The sequence below is a fragment of the Lates calcarifer genome, linkage group LG7_1 (genome assembly GCF_001640805.2).
Source record: "Lates calcarifer isolate ASB-BC8 linkage group LG7_1, TLL_Latcal_v3, whole genome shotgun sequence".
NCBI lineage: Eukaryota > Metazoa > Chordata > Actinopteri > Centropomidae > Lates > Lates calcarifer.
The window spans coordinates 22501039-22523204 of record NC_066839.1 but is presented as its reverse complement, the minus strand read 5'-3'; the positions used below and the strand labels follow the sequence as shown (position 1 = coordinate 22523204).

At 37.7% G+C, this 22166-nt stretch overlaps 1 protein-coding gene across 1 annotated transcript in view; it reads right to left on the bottom strand.

Annotated features, from left to right (window-relative positions):
• Nucleotides 1-22166, bottom strand: part of LOC108899331 (gap junction beta-7 protein-like) — a 494318-nt gene that overhangs the window by 428843 nt on the left and 43309 nt on the right. The window lies entirely within an intron of this gene.

The following is a 22166-nucleotide window of genomic DNA, read 5'->3' as shown; positions in this document are numbered from 1 at the left end:
CACCAAACAGCTTCTTCCCCTGGGCCATTCAGACCGCAAACAAACACTGACCATACCCCCCACCTGCCCCTCACCTCACCAACACCACACCTCACACACACACATGCACACACAGAGCCAAGGACACTATCCATCACCTGCACCTTAAAGTGTCCTACACTCTTTGTACAATCGTGTGCTGTTGTGTGTATGTAAATTCTATTTAAAGTGGACATTGTAAATTTTTGTAATTCTTGTATTTTTTTGTATCTCTTGTATTATATTGTGTATATTTTCATATTTCTTATTGTATTTAAATCTCTTCTATCAGTGCACTGTTTCTCTTCGTGGAGCACCCACTATTTTGTCGTACTTAACTGTACAATGACAATAAAGCCTATTCTATTCTATTCTATTCTATTCTTTCTATTCTATTCTATTCAACACCACCAAGACCAGGGAGATGGTGGTGAACTTCAGGAGGCCCAGGCCTCACCCAGAGCCTGCGATCATTAACAGTGACTGTTCAGAGTTTGCACAGACGTACAGATACCTAGGAGTGCTGCTGGATGATAAACTGGACTGCAAACACAATGCTCTGTGCAGGAGAGGACAGAGTTGACTGTACTTCCTCAGAAGGCTGGTGTCCTTCAACATCTGCAAAAAGCTGCTGCAGATGTTTTATCAGACTATTGTGGCGAGTGTCCTCCTCTACGCGGTGGTATGCTGGTCGATCATGGACAATCCACTACATCCACTGCACAGCATCATCTCCAGACAGAGGAGCAGCTTCAGTGACAGGCTGCTGTCACTGTCCTGCTCCACGCCATGCAGCTCTTAATCCACTAGGATGAGGAAACGTTAATGTCAACTGCTCTGACGGACTACACACTGCACACCATGCACCTTAATCTGGATGTTCTGTTTGCACTGCACTTTGAAGTTCTTCACTGTGTTTTTATCAGTTTTTATCAGATTGTATTGTTATTACCGCAGGTCATTCATTCCAACAGCCATCAGGCTGTACGACACCAGACTGACCCAACAACTTTCTGGTCTTTATTTGCACATAATTTCATCTACCTCAATGATTATCACCATTTTTCCTATATTATGACTGCACATTTCACAACTGCCCATTTTCTGTTTATTACAGAGACTTTTTTTAATGCAGATTGCTGTACTTTAACTTTTTTTTTTTTTACCCTTTTTTAACCTTCTGTGCCTGTCTTATATTATATTTTTATGTCTTATTTTTCTATATTATATCTTTATTTTTCTATTTTTGTCACTCTTGTCTCTTGCTGCTGTAACAGGCAAATTTCCCACAAGTGGGATAAATAAAGTATATCTTATCTTATCTTATCTTATCTTATCTTATCTTATCTTATCTTATCTTATCTTATCTTATTATTCTCAGTATTCATTGCATGCCTTTTATCTTAGGTCTGTAGATGCTGCTGGAACTTGTGAATTTCCTTTGCAGATTAATAAAGTATCTATCTAATCTATGTAATCTAATCTAATCTATTGTGAATAAAATAGGGATTTAGGAGATTTGCAAATCACTGCATTCTGTTTTTATTTACATTTTACACAGTGTCCCAACTTTTTTGGAATTGGGGTTGTACAGTAACATAACCGTTTTACATATACAAGAATATAGTTAATTGACTCACACTTCATATTTCTAAATTTACTTTAAGTAAGGATTAACAGATGATTTGATGTGTGCAAAAATGGCTGACTGCATGTATAGCTTGGGTGTTGGGATTCCTAGAAGCTTTATTTCAGTTATTGTTTTATAGTTGCATATCTTTTTCCCCTGGAGTAGATTGTCTGAATAGTGGAAAAAATGTCATAATCCTCTTATTAATGTGCAAAGCTTCACATAGTGGTGATTTTAAATTAATTTTCTTTTTAGCAGTGTGGAGCCAGGCATTGCTCATTTAAAATGTCTTAGCCCTGGGCAGACATGAGAAGCATGAGGCAGGAGTTCAAGACAGGACGAGGAGCTGCTCTGTTGAGCTGTCACAGTGAATAAATGCTTTGATGATGTTGTCCTACTGAAACTCACATCTGCCTTTATTACATGTAGGACATCTTACAGCAGCTTTAAACCGTCTCTGAAGTAACATGGGACAAGTAAGGTCCAGACCACTCCTTGATGAAAGTTAGTTAGCACATTAACACAAAAAGGTTTTATAGTTGAGCTAATCAGCTGGTTGAACACTGGTACATATGAAGTGACTCTGGATCTTTGGGGTCATGCATGTGAACCATCCTGCTGTATTTCAGAAAATGTAAACCGAAGTATGATACTGATGAACATAAAAAGGTATCAGATCATTACATTGTCCACTGGTCTCGTCTCCATGACCCAGAGTAAGCTTGGAATTTGAAACATTGCAGACTGCAGTTGCGCCAACAGTCTGCATATTAATAGCTCAAACTCTATAATTTATGTAAGATAAGATAAGAGATAAGATAATCCTTTATTAGTCCCACAATGGGGAAATTTACATTGTTGCAGCAGAATAAGTGACTGAAAAGATGAAAAAGACATAAATACGAGTAAAGGCAAGATAAAAACAAGATAAGGCTATGGAAAATATACACAACAGTATAAACATGAGAATGTAATAGAAAAAATATTAACAGAAGAGCAATAATCACAGGACTTTATATATAGACAAAAATGAACTAAATACAGATATTGCACATTTGAAAATGGCATATGTGTAGTTTAAGATTTTGAAAATACTCTTATTTGCTTTCTTTCCAAGTTAGAGATGAGACAGATAACAGTCTCATGTTTTTTCTATGTTTCATTCCTTTAAATCATATCCATGTTTACATAAAAATATCCAAGCATAGCATGTTCTTTCCATCACATTGTGTATGCTGGTAAAAATGCTAAAACTATTTCCCTGTAAGTGACAAATTAGTGTGTCTCACAAAGGTCAGAGTCTGAAAAAGAACAGCAACAGTTTGAGAGAATAATTGCAGCTGCTGGAGATGGTGTAATTATATAAAGTATAAAATAGTGCTAGAGACTTTTTGGCTCAGTCAACCCTCTCAACTGAATAAATTCAATCATGTGAGCAAGGTTTGGCAACGAGCACAAGGCTACTAGCAGTGCAATATAAAAAGTGGCTTACCATTTAAATATGTTTATTCCTTAACTTAATTTATGCTCAACCAATGTTCTGCCATTTTGCCTGTGCATGCAGTGTAAAGGAGTGGAAAGTCACTCAGTCTATGGGATCAAGCAGGATAGATGTGATTGTAAGTCATTACTTTCACCTTTTAAAAGAAATAAAGTTATTATGCAATTCTCCAAATTCTCTGTCTTGCTTCTTCCCATCCATCAACCCAAATGCATCAATCCAAAATAACCTTAACCTTAACCAAAGTGATTTTACTGTCTAAACCATAGACATGTGGCTAGCCAGTGATTACATTATTCCCACAATGGAACTGTGAAAACAGTAGTATGTTAACAGAATTTCTTGGAGACAGGTTTAGATTAATTAACTACTTCCTTAATCTCTGTGTTGCCTGACTTGCAAGCACCCACATTCATTCATCTTTCACATTATAACTGAACTCTTGGATTGGTGTAATGTACCAAAGCAGGGTCAAGATGTCAGTCACAGAATGAAGTGTAACAGCCATGATATTAAAATGTGATGTTCAAACTGCATCTATCAGTGGCTCTGTGATACAGCTACTCTAATTATGTCTCCCACAGAGATCTGTTTACCTGTCTGGGAGAGCAGACGATTGAAGGTAATGCCTGCAAGTCAGTGTTGATTTGCGAGCAGCTGTGAAGCCCAGGGGAAGCTGGGAAGGCTAATGAAATCTTTATCAAGGACATTCGCTGTGAAAGGCCACCAGAGGCTAATTAGTCACAATTCTCAACCAGAGGGAGAGAGCAAAGAGAAAAGGACCCTGTAGATTAATAAATCATACAAGGCAAATGTTCATGGAGGTTTAAGAGTTCAAAAAGAGCTCATTTAAAAATAATGAATGATACGAGCTGGGGTCTCTACACATAAACCTGGAAGTCAGGATTGTTCTTCCCAAGTTCTTGATATATGATATAAGTAATGGTTCAGTTACGAGGTGTATAATGCAGGAACTCAAGGAGCATGTAATCAGCAGACAGGTGGCAAATGGGCACAGCTGACCATAACATTCATATAATGAGTGTCAGTCACAGCATCTCAATCTCTAGTGTTACTGGAATCTCTTTCTTCTTCCTCTCTCCTTATGTCATTGCAACTCTTTCAATCAGCCTAGTTTCCAAGGAATTCCATCCATATGAATAAATGAATAAATGACCTATGTTCAGTACCAGTGCAGGAGCACTGTGCCCAGTGAGGTAAGTAATTAAGGGTGTGTAGGTTTAAGTTATGGATCAGATGTGCAGCACTTCCATGCCTTTATGTTCAGTCTTCTTTTTTTTAATGAGTGTATCTATCCTGGTATCAGGAAACAAACTCCACACATCCAAAAAAAAAAAAGCATAGAATCTTCTTGACCATTCCTTCACCCATTGTATATTTTGTCAATTTTGGATTTTTCTCTGAATCTAATGTAATCCAATAAGTTCCAACAAGCACATTTCAGACACTGAGATGCTTCAAGGACCTCTAATCTTTAAGACTGGACAGTCTGAAACTTGTCTCACATAAAAAGTTGCAATATCACCTTTGAGTTGATGTGATTAAGCATTTTCATATTTTAGTAATTTCTAAAATTGTCGGCACTGCCTCTGGTTTCAATCATACATGTAAAAATCATATACTTCTATCCATTCTCTCTTACCTTGCATTTCAAAGGGTATTTAATACACTAAAGATTTGTATATTAATCATTTTCACCGATTTAATGACTACTACTGACTAAAGCTAATTTAATTTCTCTCTGTCTTTCCTTCAAATGTATTATGCATGCACCTTATTTCCTAATTTTCCTGTTTCATGTCAGTAGCTCTCTCTCCAGAATCATATGATTTCATATATTAATCTGTTAAATATGTTAAGACTTGGAAACAAGATATTGGTGCTAAACTTGGAACCACCAGGACTCTTCTCAGAACTGACCAGCCAAACTGAGTAACCAGGCAACAAGGGCCTTGGTCAGATGGACTCTGGAGAGCAGGAAGGAAAAAGGATTCTGAACTGAGAGAAACTTGAAAAAAGAAAAGATCCAAGGCAGTTCCTGTGGCAAAAGGTAAAAAGCCTTTACTCAGATAACTATTTCATGGTCAAATTCTTAATGGACAAATGCTTGTTAAAAATTAGCTCAGTAACAACCCACATAAGAGAGAGAAACGTCTTACATATATTATATGCAGGCCACAGTATATGTAGGACTGAATGAAGAAACTGATTTCAGGCTTTTTATGTTCTGTTCTATTTTATGAGGTCTGCAGCCGTGTTTGTAATATGGTCATTGTTTTTTGTCTTGTTTATTTATCTTTTTTTCCTAATTTTCTTCTCTGTGTATGTCTCTGTGGCACAGCCATCTAGCAGCCATACTTTGAATTTGTATTCATCATCTGAGTTAATTTCTTCCTGCTTATGTGTTTGCAATTATCTTGTGTTTATAAAAGGGGAAACTGGGTGCTGCAGTTACACCCTGAAGAAGGCTGCTTTGTGCTGCTACACATGGGCTGTTACTCAGCTCATTTTTACACATATGTGTCCATGATTTTATGACTTTCATCATGAGGTGGCCATCTGAATAGAGGCTTTTAAACTTTTTCCCAGAGGAGTGCCTTGGATCCTTTCTTTTTTGTGTTTCCCACCAAAGAGCACCTTCACCATACTTTGTCTTAACTTCTGAGCACAAAAATTGAACCCTTTGGGAATTACACTATGTCTGGTGAGCACCAGACACTACTTATGACCTGATAATACCGTCCCTATGGTGAAGCATGGTGGTGGCAGCTATTGGGGTACTTCTCAGTGGCAGGGACAGAGAGACCCTTTTTAAAACCACCAGACAAGGTCCATCCTAAACCAAATAACAGGGAGTGGAAGTGGGTTATAAACCCACCCCACAATCCCCACACCCCCCACCCATAAACATAAGAGTCAAAATGAGGAGAGTATGTTTTATTTTTCTCCATAGGCTTAGGCCCTGCTGTAGAGAAAATGTAAAAGTCTGCCACCCCACTGTCCATACTGTTACTTGTGTAGTCAATTATCAGTGCTGTGTGTGTCATGTTGATATGAAATGGTTACGAAAAGCTACAGCAGTTCCTGTTTCCGTGGAAGAGAGGGAAGTTTCTAGTAAGGTGATGTGGAAGGGAACTAAGATTACTTTGGATGGGAACATGGTGGAGAAAGAGATAGAGAGACAGGGAAAGAGAGAGATTGCTCTTTGTTTATTTAGCTCTCCTTTGATAAAAATATATTGCAAAAAAGGGAGCATCAAATCTCAGTGCTTACAAGCTAACAAGCTATTGACTATTTTAAGTAATGGTGTTAATTACATATAATTAGCCAGTCAGCTCTTAAAATGATACTGTCACAGTGGTCTGTATTCATATTGTACATACAGGCGCACCCTTAGAGTCATGGCATTTTGCATGGGGAAAGGGTAATAAGTTGACCCAGCTTTTTGCAATGCTTCTGCTGCTGACAGTGGGGTGTAATTGTTTCTGCATGGATGTGAAATGGATTTGAGTTTCCATGGAAACGCATTGGATGCCTGCTGATAATGAATGCCTGGTCAGTGAATCTGTTGGCTGAAAACACATAAAGTGCTTGAATCCAGATTTAGATATCCATCATTAGATTTTTATGCTTAAAGGAATAGTTCAACATTTTAAAAATGCAATTAATTGCTGTTTGTGTGTTGTTTGTGATGCAGACCTAGACAAGATATATAATGTGGTTTTCCAACATGTTTAAGTGTTTCTTTCCCTTTGCATATGGGTGCTGACTTCAAAATGTATGTCAGGTATTTTGAATGTTTGTGTTTATTTACATTTAAAAACAAAACCACCACTTTTCCCACCTTCCCTAACCTTAATCAAAGTGCTTTTGTGGCCTAAACCACAGACAGGACTGTGGATGTGAACCCTGGTCTCTGGTGTGACAGTCATGTACTTTGTATCCTGTCATCCACCCCAACCACCTCCCAGTGACTCAATGGAGCAAATAAGCCTATTTCCCCACATAATTTTACACGAGCAATGTCTGAAATGTGTAAGATGCTGTTGTTGTGACAAACCCTCACAGAATTGTGACCAGCTCTGTTCCCCTTAGCTCACACACATTAGCCATATCAGCTTTATTAGGTGATTATATGTCAGCTTTGTATTTTCAACTTATGCTGCCCAAAGAGACCAAAATAAGCAATTAATACCTGCTTAACAATCAAGCAAATAAAGGTTAAGCATCTCCTGCAATGTGTTATAAACACTGAATTTTAAACTTAAAGTAATAATCTTTTTATCAAATGGATACATATTGGAACAACAGCTTATCTGTTATATTTCTTTATTGCACAATAATACCTGGTCTATGCCAGAAAATCCCTCTGTAATACATTTAATCCAGAAAATCTCATCCTTGGGGGAGAAAGATGGTATTAACTGATCACTTAGAAATATTTTCTCATGTAACTGCAATGTGAGACACAAAACCTTCTCTCTTCTTGAGAAGGAAGAAGATGTACTCACAAGGAACAAGACAGTGTGGAATGACTTCTTGCAAAACAGTGGCATGGCTGCTATATACTTTAAGTATATGAAAATCATCTTCCTTTCGCATTCAATTTGCAAACACAAACAAGTCAGTGTTACTCGCAGGTTAAATGCTCAGAGCTTTGACTCAGTGATATACAAATGGTGAAACTCACAAAATGTAAATAATAAAAGCAGGGGTTACCAAAACATATTACATTTTTATTTTGATAGCAATAAATGCCACTGTATTGTGTGAACGTTTTGTGTGTATTCAAAGCATATATTATTCTTCTGTGACATAAAGCTCCATTGTTGTGCAAAAGTTAAACTCATCAGTGAGCTGCACCATTGCACTGTAGTTTAGTAATAGTAGTAGTAGTTTAGTGATAAAACATGAAATTAGCAAACAGTAGAACAAAACCAACTTTGTCCTTTAAAATCTGTAACCAACTAACCAGTCATATGACAATCCTTACTTCATCTACTGATTTAGATGGATACAGTTTAATCTAATTTAAACTGGATTAATAGCGATTGGCTGGCCATTGTCAACAATCACATGGTAATGAAAGAGGTAAATGTTTTTTTCACGCAAATATATCACTTTTGAGTCTCAAGTAGAAACAGCAACATCATCATTTGGAATCATGTAAAATTTGATAAATGCAAGGGTATATTTATTCTCCTTATAGTTCTATTTTTGGTGTTTACTAACTCCTAAGGGAAGTATCTGGATCTTTAGCTCCACCATATTCATCAGTTAGTCTCTAACTGTTTCTGTCTGCTGTTTGTTTTCTCCATCATGGCTGTCTGCATCAACATTTCCAAAAGTCTCAGACTAAAATCCCTGTAAGTGAACAGTGATTTTAAAACTAAAATATATTAGTGTAGAAGTAACCTGAACCAAAAGACACTAAACTCCCTTGACAATGATCAGTTACAGAAGCTTTCAATCTTACTCATTTGAGCTCAAAAAATAAAAACTGACATCTTACATCTACTCCACAGAGAAGACAAATGTATTATCAGGTCTCATAAGGCTTGCAAAGCCAGGGTAGAAATAACACACATGCTCATAAATAAAGGTAAACATTTCACTAACAATAACAAATAATATTTATTTTTATTAATATCTATATATACATTTGTAATTGATTGCACATCTAAATGGAAGAGTCATGCAGTTATTTGGCAAGCTGTCTCCTGCACATAATGATATGATGCCCTGACATTTCACCCACCAAATAGTGTTGTGCTTGAAAATACAGTGGTGGTGAATTGGAAGTACTCCAAGATATGCTTCAGTACCAGTAATTGGGCACACCATTTAAGTTTTCTGGTAAGCCATCTGGATCAGTTTATCTGCATAAATGTGTCCAGCAATGATATACATGGAAAAGATGATAGACTATAAAGACAATGTGCAATCTATGTGCAATCTATGTACTGGTAAATTGAGCCCTAAAGGGATACACATAGTTAACAACAATAGTCAACAATAGGCTACGGCATTCAAATCATAACTGACTTATATTAAGGTGGCCAAAGGGTGCTAAGAGGACATTCCCCACACAACAACCACCAGCCTGGACTGTTGACAAAAGACAGGTTGGGTCCATGGATACTGTTGACACCATGTTGACACAGTCTGGTTCACTGGATGTAAACTGTGGGCATAAGCCTACCACTGATTTTCTGCATTGCACTGCTGCCACATGATAGGCAGATTAGGTAATTGCATGAGTAAGCAGGTGTACAAGTGTTATTAGTTAAGTGCTTAGTCAGTGTATATGCCTGAAATTCCAAACTAGGCATAGAAAAAAATAAAAATTAAATTAAATAAATTATATTTTATTAAAGAGAAAAGGGCTGGAAATCAACTTTCAAGTGTTTTAACTCTGACAAACTTTGTATCAGCTGGGTGGAACATCAAAAGCTCAGTGTCTGGGGAGGCATCCATGTTTTCTGATCTGGCCCCATTTTACTTAATCTTTGATTTTTGTTAATACAAACTCAACACTATTCAACACTATTCCCATTTACTTAATTTAGGATAATGTACATTTCCACCCCACAAAGTCCTTTAGTTCAGGAGTCATTTCATACCACTCCACATCTTTTTAAACACAATACTTCCTAAATAAATATTTCACATTAAAAGGTTTCCTGTGGCTGAGCAGCCATTATCCATCCTCAGTTTAACAGTAATTGAAGAAAACATCAGTTAAAATAGATGCAAGCAAATGGACATATTTTTACCCAGGCATTGTTAGTAACCGGCCTTTATTCATTTGTACTATAATTTGAGACACAGCTGTTATTTGAATGCTGGCTTTTAAAAACAATTTTAATGTGAAACTAATTTAACTGTTTTTCTTGTCATGGTATTTCTTTCTTTAAAATGCTCAGGGAGAGGGATAAATCTGACTTCATCTACTTTCATTCAAAGTTTTCATGAACAAAAGGCTGTAGCGCTAAAGAAATGCTCAGAAGGCCACCACATCATTAGTAGTCATTCACTAGAGGCTACAATTAATTTCCAAGATACTTTGTCATGGACCAGTGTATTTGTCAAGGTTGTTTTTCTGATTTTGGAAAAAGGGAATGAAATTGTATTTGTCAAAGAAAATTACTATATATTTTAAGAATGAATTTTAATATATTATATACTATATATGTTTTATACAGTACCCTGAAAACTTAAACAATGGAATGTAAAATGTACTCTCTACTAATAATCCCACAGAGCAATGCTCTGCCAATACACCTGTGAAGGATCACAAAATGATGATGATGATTCATAAATGTCCAAAATTTCAGTTTGCTGCTCAGAATAGAGTAAATTACTCTAGTGTGTACTGGGGGTAGTGAATAAGGGCATGGTTTTGCATACAGCCATATTCTGTGGAAGACTGGGTTGAAAAATGAATAAAAATCCATCAGTGAGTCAACACCTACAATGTGAGATTGTAACACTTGTAATACTTTAATTTATATGGCTTTGTCATGTCAGAGTTTAGAGCACCACGTATAGCCATTTCCTGAAGGCAGTATGTATCAGTGCATATCGAACATATGCTTCGAACTTAGATGAGTGAATTTGATATGTGCACATCAAACTCACAAAAAGAAAAATATTTGTTTGTTCATTTTTGTACAGAAATGTACTTACTAATATTGTCTCTTTTTTTATGAAAATAAAGTTTTTAAAAAGGAGGTACATAACCTGAGCTGTATTGTTAAATGTAGGAATGAGTGAAAAAGTGTAGCAGCAGGAGTCCCTCAGCCATCCAGCTCAATCAGTGCACTTGCCTCCAGTTACTGGAGTCACTCACTCCACAGAGCCTGAGCACTCTGTGTGCTGCTCACAGTGAGAGTTTACCCTAATGAATTTGAAGTACCCTAATGAAATTCAAGTTGTGTGTTTGAGTAAAGAAGCAATAAGGAAGGTTTTACTCCTGCATCACAAAATGACTATAATAATATATATATATAATAATAATCTGTGGGTAGCAGATGTGATTGTTGTTCAATAGCAGACAGCAGAAACCAACATTTTTTAAGGCTTAACCCTGGTATTTATGTTTCACAACAGTGGCTCTAGTTTCAGCAGGTATATCACTATGGTAACTCAGTCTGCACACCTAACCTGCCCTGGAAATGATTACAGTATGTTCAGCCTATAGGAACAGTACATACAAAACATCACTTCTTGACAAGTCAGTTGAAAAATGGGAGTATCACTCCCAGGGGATTGGGGACAGAGAGTGAGAAATAATGAACTTCTTTCTTTCTGTGTTGATATAAAAGATGTAATCATCTTAATGTCAAGCCTTAACATTATGGTGGTAAACACAACATTAAGGTGTAAACACAAAAAGCTTTGCTATCACTACACTGATCAGCCATAACATTAAAATCACTGACACATGAAGTGAATAACATTGATTATCTTTGTACAATGTAATATTCTGCTTGGGTCCTGGTATTCATCTAGATGTTACTTTGACATGTACCACTTGCCTAGACATTTCTGCAGACCAAGCAAGAGCAGCAGCCTCCCCCATCAGAACAATCAGAACCGCCACACCACAAAAACTGTTCTGAAATGGCTCAAGGGGGACGACAGGTCGTAAGAGCACGTACCACATGTGCATGTATACTTTGAGCAGAAGTTTCCTGTTTCCATTTACTGCATTTCACTCCCCTACTCTCCCTCCCCGTTTCCTGTCTGTCTTCACTGAATCTATCCAATGAAGGCAAAACAATGCCAAAAAAGAAATGGCTCAAGGAACACAGCAAAGAGCCCAAGGCATTGACAGGATCCAAAAGATCTGCTGCCAGTGTCCTGCTGCCTGACAACACTGGACACCACAAGAGGCCCAGTGTCAATGCCACTACAGATCAGAGCTATTCTGGCAGCAGGATACGTAATATACGTAATATTAAGCAGGTGGTTGAGATGTTGTGGTTGATCAGTGCATGATTGCATTTGGAGTCATGTTTGTGTCCACCTGATGAATTAGATTGCCTGGAACATGCAAGGTTTTGTTTTGATATCTTTTTTTTTATTTCAGGCAGACTAGGAATCACATGCAATTGATGATCAGTACTCAGCCAATCATCTGAATGCTGATCCTGGTTTCAACTGTCTACAAGTTTAGTCTTTATTCGATGCACGACCCGAAATCAAGCCTCAAACTGTGTTCAAAGAACCCAATAATATTAACAGCATGTTAGCCTGCATTAGGAAGGCCACCTTTCAGAAATAAACCCAGTATGTGTATTGACAAGTCCATCAGTTCCACCCACTCAATCTAAGCTTATAAGAGACCCACGGTGAAAAACTGTTAGGAGGCTTGTTAGAGGAGGCTTTAGAGTTTCTTTAGCAGAGCAGGAGATCATGGAAAGACAAAGAGGTAGGACAAATATTCTCCAAATGCTGAATGACAGTGAGTTAACGAAACACTACAGGAGGGTTGCGTACCACTGAGAGTACCCCTAAGTCACACTAAAAGTTTCTACATAAAGGTTTTCTCCTAAATCCTATTCACAAAGCTGCTGAGACCAACTTTTATGAAAAGTGAGAATTCCTAAGTGAAGTGTAAGACTCTGTTGCTATGGCTAATGTCAGTTTTCATGGACTCGCTTACTTGCAATAACTACAAGTAAGGTTGATGAGAGTGATGTGATATGCCAGTGAAAACACATGTGCAACATCTGTGCTTTGTGTAGACCCAGGAGAATTTAATTTTACAATAACAACTTAGATTCAATTCACTGTCATGACCTGTCCCCAGTGTGACTTCTCGCAGAAGAAAACCCAACAAGAGCTGCTTTCCCTTTCCCAGTTGGTGGTGTTGTTGGTGTTGAAAACATATCATAGAAGGAAAATCTGGCACTGGTATTACATCCAAAAAGAAAAAGGCAAAGTGTGGGAACAAATAAGCAGTATAATGATAGCAGAATGTCTTAACATGCAACCATCCATCCATTATCTACACTGCTTATCCTTAAGGTTTGCAGGGGGCTGGAGCCAATCTCGCCAAATGTGCTTTGGCTGACATGAAATTGCTTCTCATGCTCATGTGTGTTATCAATGCAATTATGTGCCATGTGCAATGTGGAATTATCAATTGCTCTCCATCGACTGGTATTTTCCCTCTAATTTTAAACATGCCACTGTTTATCTAGTTAGAAGAACTTGCCTCCACTCAACTAATTTCCTTTATGAATAACAATCTTTGAAGAATTTCCTACTGCTTGTAGCCAACGCTGGCCTGTGCTTTATTTTAATTCTTCTTGACCTCGGCCCAGCTTTTGACACAGAGGACCATAATATCTTAATTAACCATCTCAAGAACTCTGTTGGCATTAGTGATGTAGCTCTAGATTAGCTAATCTATGGGGCAGCTGTGGTTTAGGTGGTGCAGTGGTTTGCCCACCAATCAGAAGGTCAGTGATTTGATCCCCGGATCCTCTAGTCTGTGTGCCGAAGTATCCTTGGGTAAGATAGTGAATTCCATATTGCCCCCGATGGTATTCTATAGATGAATGTGACTTATAATATAAAGCTCTTTGAGCGGTCAAAATGAAAAGCACTATATAAATGTGGTCCCTTTACCAGAATCTCTTATCTGTCAAGCAGATCCTTTTCAGTAATGCTTTGAGGCTTTTCCTCCTCTTGTGCTCCTCTATTTTTGTGGGGTGCCTTATCCAGTAATTTTTTAAAAGAGGCCCACAACCCAGGTGTTATTTTTGGTTTAGAGTTGCCCTTTGATGCTCAGCACCCAGCTTGAGACCTGATATTTCGATTTTTTCCCCCTTAGTAATGCCATCCAAGGCAGGCTACAGGAATTTATATATTTACTCTAGAAAAAGGGCACTTTCCCTCTCTCTAGGTGCTTATGCCTTCTTTAAGGTTTATCTGTGCATGTGCCAGATGACTGAACATATAACCCAGTTCATATCCCTGGTTGATATAGTGACACCATATCTAAAATTCTCTCTTGCTATAATATCTGTACATGGTTATATCAGAGATAGAAAGTCTGCATCATGAACCATGCCAATTAGAACTCTGCTACTTGAAACAGAGCCATCAGTAATTTAAACATTTTCACCCGCAGACAGCTAAGCTCTGAAATTATTATTCATTATTCATTAAAAAGTGTGCTAATTTTTCTTTACTTCAGTATAATAGCAAGTTCACACTAAGTGTTGTGTGTTGTTTGTCAGACAGCTCTTCTGCCAGATGGCCAGCCCATTGCCCAGTGCTGTTTAACAAGATGGCTATTGCTTATTTGTTTTGCATTATTATTTTTCTTTTTTGTATTATTTCATAGCGCTCCCCTGTAGATCAAAGAAAATCTTACAAAACTCTGATACTACCACAAGGCCATACACTTATACTAACAACTGAGTCCAGAGGATCAAGTATGTGGAAAAGGTGACACCTGAAAAACAGCATGTATTTGCTCTGTTGGTTAAACACGTGAAAAATAAAAACTCAAAGGTCAGGACTGGAAGCCTAATAAAGTAGAATACATGTTTTTAAGTTGTTTTGGCAGTGGGATAAAAATTGTAGTTTTAATGGATCTCACTGTTTTTGTCATTAAGACACTGTGATGAGTATCATAGACTTAGTGGATGAAGTTAAAATTTTGAAATTAAAAAAATACACACTCTGGGGGCGCCCCTGTAGCCGAATGGTTGGGGCGTGTACCACATGGACTTAAGTGCCCTAAGCAGCTGGTCCCTGGATCGGATCGGATATATATATATACACACCCTTAGAAACTTTTATGCTGTAATGCATTATCACAGCCAAAATGATTGAAAAATCAAAAATGAAATGGAAAAAAAATCTCCCATAGTGCTCTCATTCTTTTGCAACTTCGTTGTAAATCCTACAAGTGTTCACACTTTATTTAGTTCAGCAAGTAACTATATAAAAGACCAGTTTGTAACATTCACATTTTTTGTTTTGTTTGTTTGTTTGTTTGATGGGTTTTTTGCAGAAATAGAATATAATATACATACGTATGTTTTATTAGTGTATATAACTACATCATGTTTCATTCACTCAGAATGAGCCATTTATATCTTTGTGCCTTGTTTCTTTGGTAGCCCAGAACAGCTCAATGTTGCCCAACCGTCACAGCAGTTCATGTGCATGTAAGTCCTGCTTGTGGTTAGATTTAGGAAACAAAAAAACTTGGCGTTAGTAACAGATGGTGGTTTTGGTTAAATTTGAAAGTAGTGTTGGCTGTCACAATAAAATTGTAAATTCTTGTCTATGTACATGAATACAAACTGCCATGAGACTGTGCTGAGCAGCCAAAGCCTTTAAATAATGGTGAGTTTCATTTTAGACATCAGTATGTAACATTTGTTAAATGCTGGCTATCTGTGTTTGGAAAGAGATCAACTCATCATTGTACTGCAGGGTGTCCTGCTGGGCTTCTACACTGAGGGTGTTGATGAGTTTTTCAGCCTCCTACTGTACATTAGCCACAAACTCATTAAAGCTCATCAAGCTAATCAAAATTAACTACAGACTCAACTTGACAATGGGTTTAATGTTAAAGTTTCTGGAGATAATTATAGGTTGTCAGTGAGAAACAGTAGAGTGCTAGAGATATAATGCTGCTGTATGGACAGTCCTCACCAGAAATCACATAAAACAAACTATATTCTCCTGGCAACCTCCTGTAGTTGTGTGAAAATTGCTTATCTTTTGCAGAAGCAGAGGGTGAAGCAGTGGGACAGTGTCACAGCACCGAAAAACCTCTTAGGGCCCGATGAGGTCAGCATTATGATGGAAAATAAATTTCACTGGAACTGAAATAAAGTGAAATAAATGATTTTATTGAAATCATCACAAGTCCATCAAACTTGAAATCCAGGGACACCATATGGTTGTTAACATAAGTTGCATGAACTTGAATCATAGTGTCCTCCAGGAGATAAACTGCAGTGTTGCTGCAACATCTTAACAGAAGACATAAGTGTGACAGTGTTTCATTGCCCAGCTTCCTTCCCTTTTTATGTTAGAGCTTTTATCCAATCAGATTTCAGCCCTGTGTTGCCAAGTTAACAGAAATCTGCCTTGAGACCTTAAGAACCAACAGGAACAAGGCTGGATTAAATCACCAAAATGATGATAAACAAAAAAAAGGGGAAAAAAAAGAAACAATAGAAAAGAAATCCAGGGCTAAATCAGCAGCTTCAACAACTGAGCTGCGTGCTGATAACAATATACACTACTCACAATAAGTTAGGGATATTGTTATTTACATGAGTGCCCCAATATGTAAGGCACACTGTACACAGTGAGACCATTACGTGGAAAACACAAAATGAGGTGTGTCTATCACCCCAATACAATTGCCTCCCTATCCCAAAAATCTCTGAAGAGTATGAATGACATCCACTGAGTCTCTCACAATATCCCTAACTTATTGTGAGTAGTGTATATATATATACATATATATATATTATGTGGGCGCAGCAATCAGTACAGTCAATGACAATTACAACCTGAACCCCCATACTCTCTCTACTCTACTCCTTGTTTATCTTTCTCCACACCAGGCCGTCTGGTGTGTAAATTACGTCACATTCAAGGCTAACTTTGCCACACAATCCTCTAATGTTTGAAACTATATGAAATCATTGTCTGACCATTTTGTAAAGCACACCATTTTATTGATCAAATGCTTACAAGTAATCTTTTCTACGGTATTGCTAAGCTAAGATAATAAAGTGAGGAATTAATTCAAACATCTGCCGTGGAACCATATTGCCATCTATTGACCATGTCTAAGCTTAAATAAAGAGGTCAGACATAATGCCACTCATTTATTACTAATGATGAACACAATTTATTTTTTTACAGCTAATCAGCTGAATTGTCTTAAGATTTGCAAGTAATGTGTTTTGATTCATGTTTGTATTAATGCATTGTCTTTAAGTATTAGCACCACCAAGTTATATCTCATATTGTACAATGTCTTAATTGATCATGGTGGAAGGTGGTCGAACATGTGATATCCGCAAGTATTCCAGATTATTAATTTAGAGTTTATTAAGAGTAAGTGAGGACATGATTGGCTGAGACCACCTCACTCCGCCTGTAAACCTGACACTATCCTCAAGAGAATAAAAACTCGCGCACAAAAGACAATTCCTTTGGTTGAAATCAAGCTACACAGCTCCAAGCTACACAGCCACTTACCATCGCACTTTAATTTTTTCTGTTCCTTTGTTCTCTTTCCACCACGTGCTCCGCAAGTAACTTTTTCTTTTATCTATAGGCATAAGTGACTTTCTCTATTTTTCAAGCCACGAAACTTCAAGTTAAGCCAAAGGAACAAAAGTATCTGAATACTTAGAACTTATTTTTGATAACCCTGGGTTTTAATCGTGAAGATTTTTGACACTTTTAGAGTCGTCTGGCCGACACCAGTCTCCTCTAAAGTTATCCAGCAAACATTAAGTAGACTATGTGAGAGCTTATTTTTCCTTAACCCGCAAAAAAGAGGCCCGCAGATTACACAACCGCCTGCAGAGAAACCTGCAAGAAACTAAGTCTGCCGAGACAGAAAGTCTCTAGAGAGAGACTAGAAGTATTTTTCTTCCACCAGATCACTCTGCTCATTTTACCTGCTGTTAGTTCACCATGCTAGTTTGATCATCCTTACACTCAGTCAAGTTAAGCCAAAGGAACAAAAGTATCTGAATGCTTTTTTAAAATTTTAGATAATCCTGCGTTTTTATTGTGGGGATATTTGACAGTTTTAGAGTCATCTGGCCGACACCAGCCTCCTCTGAAGTTATCCAGCAAACGTTACGTAGGCTAAGTAAGAGCTTATTTTTCTTCAATCCGCAAGAGAGGTCCGTAGATACACCACCGCCGGTAAAGACACCTGCAAGAAACTCAGTTTGCCAAGACAGAAAGTCTGTGAGTAAACTCAACTAAAGCTGAACTGCTGAGAGACCGGCAGAATCTGTCACCGTGTTAACCAGAGACACGGCCTCCAGTAGAATCCACCTGGATCCTGCGTTTCCATGGTTACCACCACAACCTCAGCCGCCTGGATTCCAGCCAAGCCTGCGGCTGCCACGACTCACAGTTGGCCAGTCTTAACATTCTGCTCATGACAAGGGTTGATGATAAAATAAATAAACTCAAAATTCTGCCATCGATAGACATCTCAAAATTCTGTACAAATAGATTATAGTTACAGACAAAATGATTTGCTTCCACCAGATCACTCTGCTTATTTTACCTACTGTTAGTTCACCATGCTAGTTTGATCATACTCACACTTCTGTTTTATTTTTATTTCACATTTTCACTCTATATACTATATTCACTTTAGTAATCAATAAATTGTAAATGCACCTGTAGACCCAGCAGTTTTGTGTGTTTCTTTGCAATGGTGAATCGGAAACCCTCGATCGAGAAATCATGATCTTAGGTATCAGACTGATTAAAATGTATGGTGTGGATATTAATGCAAAATATTGATCAAAATTCATATCCCCGATTTCTGTCACAAAATGGACGTTGGTGCCCTATTCAACAAGTGTAAATTGGATTTTCCAATGATTATTTGCATTTATGCAACAAAGGGGATGATAAATGAAAGCAAGAACTACCGCGCTAGCTTCTTTTTTGTATGATGTGGTGCCATAAAGCATTATGCACTTTACACAGTCATGACAGCAGTTGAAACAAACTTCTCTCTTGAATGAACTATGTTAACTTATTGTCAAGTTACCAACCAAGCTAGGTAATTTACTAACTGGCAGCTAGCAAGTGGCTGATGGGGTATTGCAACATTAGCATGTTACAAATTAGCTAGTAGAAGTGGTCAGTATGTCACCCAGCTTCCAGCAGCATATTTAAGGACACAAATGGAACTGGATACTGCTCTCCTGCTCTAATTATGTGACAGGTCTTTATGGACCAACACCAGGCAACAACAGGCCTAGCTGTATGATGATTCTGATCGCTTACCTCTGGAAAAGCACTTTTCTGTGACTCCTCCTTATGACTCCTGCAGAATATTTGTTATCTGATTGTAAGTGTTACAATTACCATTTGCAGCTTTAACAGAGAGCGCCAAATTTCCCTTCTTGTTTAGCTACCAAATTCTATCAATAACCTTAAGAGTTCTTGGATCACAAATTTCCTCATTTTCATGGTGCTTTACAAAACGTGACATGTTTATCTTGTGTGTTCCTTTGTCCATGATGAGTTTTGTTTTTTGTCAGCTGTGTGGAATTTGGCAATGTTGACTTTGTGATAAGATGAAGACCGGCCAAGATGCTGACAGATGGCAACAGTAGCAACTATCTTCATAGATAGTTGGTCCTGGCTGCTAAAGAGTCGCTAGAAGTCACCAGATGACACCCCATACTAACTGACTTTCAGTCCTCTGCTCTCAGGCAATAAGCTGGGCTTCATCAAAAATATTGTTATCAGGCCTCTTGGGCTCAGAGGATGTCCAACATTATTGGTTGGTGGCACTATGTTGTCATCAGTGGGTTTGAATATGTTTCATTTCATATCTCACATTTAGATTCATTATTCTTAAATTTTTATCCATGTTGACAAGCCTGAAAACCAGCATATAAAAGACATGTCTGTTTACCAAGGAGTAACAGTCTAATGAAAGATTCTATCATGCTACATTAAAATATGAAATGTGTCATCTAGTATTTTTGGAGCTTGACCAATACAGGGTACTCTAAGTCAAGATATCTCTGCCTCTGCTGCTTTTACACTACAAATCTGACTTTTTTTTTTCTTCTTTTCATTTACTTTTTAAAATGTCTCATCTATTGAATGTCCCCCAGATGTATGGAATGGCTTTGTCAACAGGCCATTCATACTATCCCCACAATTATTTGATAAACAAAAGTTGTACAGAAATGAAAACTTGCTTGTGATGTTCGGCAACACGTGTGTTTCCTTGAGATGCAATTTTTTATTGGCCATCACAGGACCAGTCAGACATTCATGCATTTGAAATAACTTGTAATAAAACAGACCCTCAGTGAAAAAAAAAAAATCTTTATTTGACAAATAAACAATAGATATCTTTCAACTTATCCTGAGCTTGAAGGAAAATGCTCCTTAAGCAAGATCATCATTTAAAACCACAGTTTACCACCATTAGTTTGTGGGTTTTGCTTCTGAAGATGCTGGCGTCATGTCCCCTGTGTTTTTTTGTTTGTTTGTTTTTTGTTGTTGTTGTTTTTGTTTGTGTGTCTGTGTGTTCAGATCTTTCAGTTCAGTTCAGATCTTTATTGTCCCTCAAGGGGAAAAATTGATTTGCAATAGGTAAAAGAAAGACATAGATGCAACATAACACACCAAAGGATATAGGACACTCACAACAGTAAAAACAACCATAAGGATGAAAGAATAAAATCTTTCTGTGCAAGCCCTCATATTATGCTGCTAAAAACAGCAGCGCAGTCAGGTCAAGTGCAAATGAAGCACATTTATTGCACTAAGAACAAAGGAAAATTTTAACCTGTTGCTTTTAACTCTGGGGAATCTGTATCTGCGCCTAGAGGGGAGAAGAGAATTCTTCCAGGAGTGGATGATCAGGGCTGGCCAAGATCAACTGCGCTTTCTGAAAAACTTGTCTGTCATAAATAACTGCCAAAGGAAGGCTGCTCTGTGCCAATTATCTTGCTGGCAACTTTAACAGTGTTAGACAGACAATTTTTGTTCTCCACTGTGAGGTTCCCATACCAAGAGATAATACAGGATACTCATGCCAGGTGGGCATAATAATGGATTCAAGAGAAGATGTATAAAATAAAACCATCTGTGTCTTGTCCACGTTAAAAGTATTCCATCTGTGCAGAAAGGAAAGTCTTTGTAGGCCCTTTTTGCAGATTGCAGACATGTTGAGGTCATGATTCAATTTTTTATCACTGTTCCCAGGTATTTGTAGTACTCCACTGTCTCAACATGTGAGCCCTTAATAATAGTTGGGGGGTTTGAGTGGGAGGTTTTTCTAAAGTCAATGGGCATATCTTTAGTTTAGTAACTTCAGAAAGTGGTCTTCACACCACTCCACAAAGTCATTCAGGACCAGCCCATGATTGACTTCTCCATCCTGGAGCAGACTGATTAAAACTGTGTTGTCTGCAGACTTCAGGAGATGCCTGTCATTGTGATTACTCCTACAATTGTCTGTATAAAGAGTATACAATAAGGGCGACAGGACACACTCCTGTAGTGAGCCTGTGGAAGACGGCCGCTTCTGGGATAAAGCACCATTAGCCCTGACTACCTGGTGTCTGCAAGTTAAAAAATCCAACACCCATTTCACCATGCCAGCATCAAGATTCAAAGTGGACAATAGTTTGTTAATTAAAATGTGTGTGTGTGTGTGTGTGTGTGTGTGTGTGTGTGTGTGTGCGTGCGATAATTGTTATGCACTGAAAAACAGATAGAATACACTAGTGTGGAACTGAACAGTTACATTAATGAACACAATGGAAAAAAAATCTAAATTCATAGAGTTAGTAGAATATTATTCATTCTGATTAATTACTGATGAATAAAATCGTCTTTATTCAACAGTAATTAATCAGTTAATGGACAGAAAATCCATCTGCAACAATTCTGATAATAATAATTATCATCAAAAGTCATTTTCAAATAAAAATGACAAAAAAAGAGAGAGTACTCTTTCCAGTTTCTCAGCTGGGAATATTTGCTGCTTTTTTATGTTAAACTGAGACTTTGAGTTTTGGGCTGTTGGCTGGACAAAACAGGCTATTTGAACATGTCAACCTGAGCTGCCAGCCCTAAAATAACCTGGCAACAGCAACATTTCACAAACTGGACACAGAACACACATTGTTTATACAGGGGGTCTAATGGACAGTTCACAGGAGTGGGATTTTCCACTTCCACTTCATAATCAAATCTTGGACTGTGTGT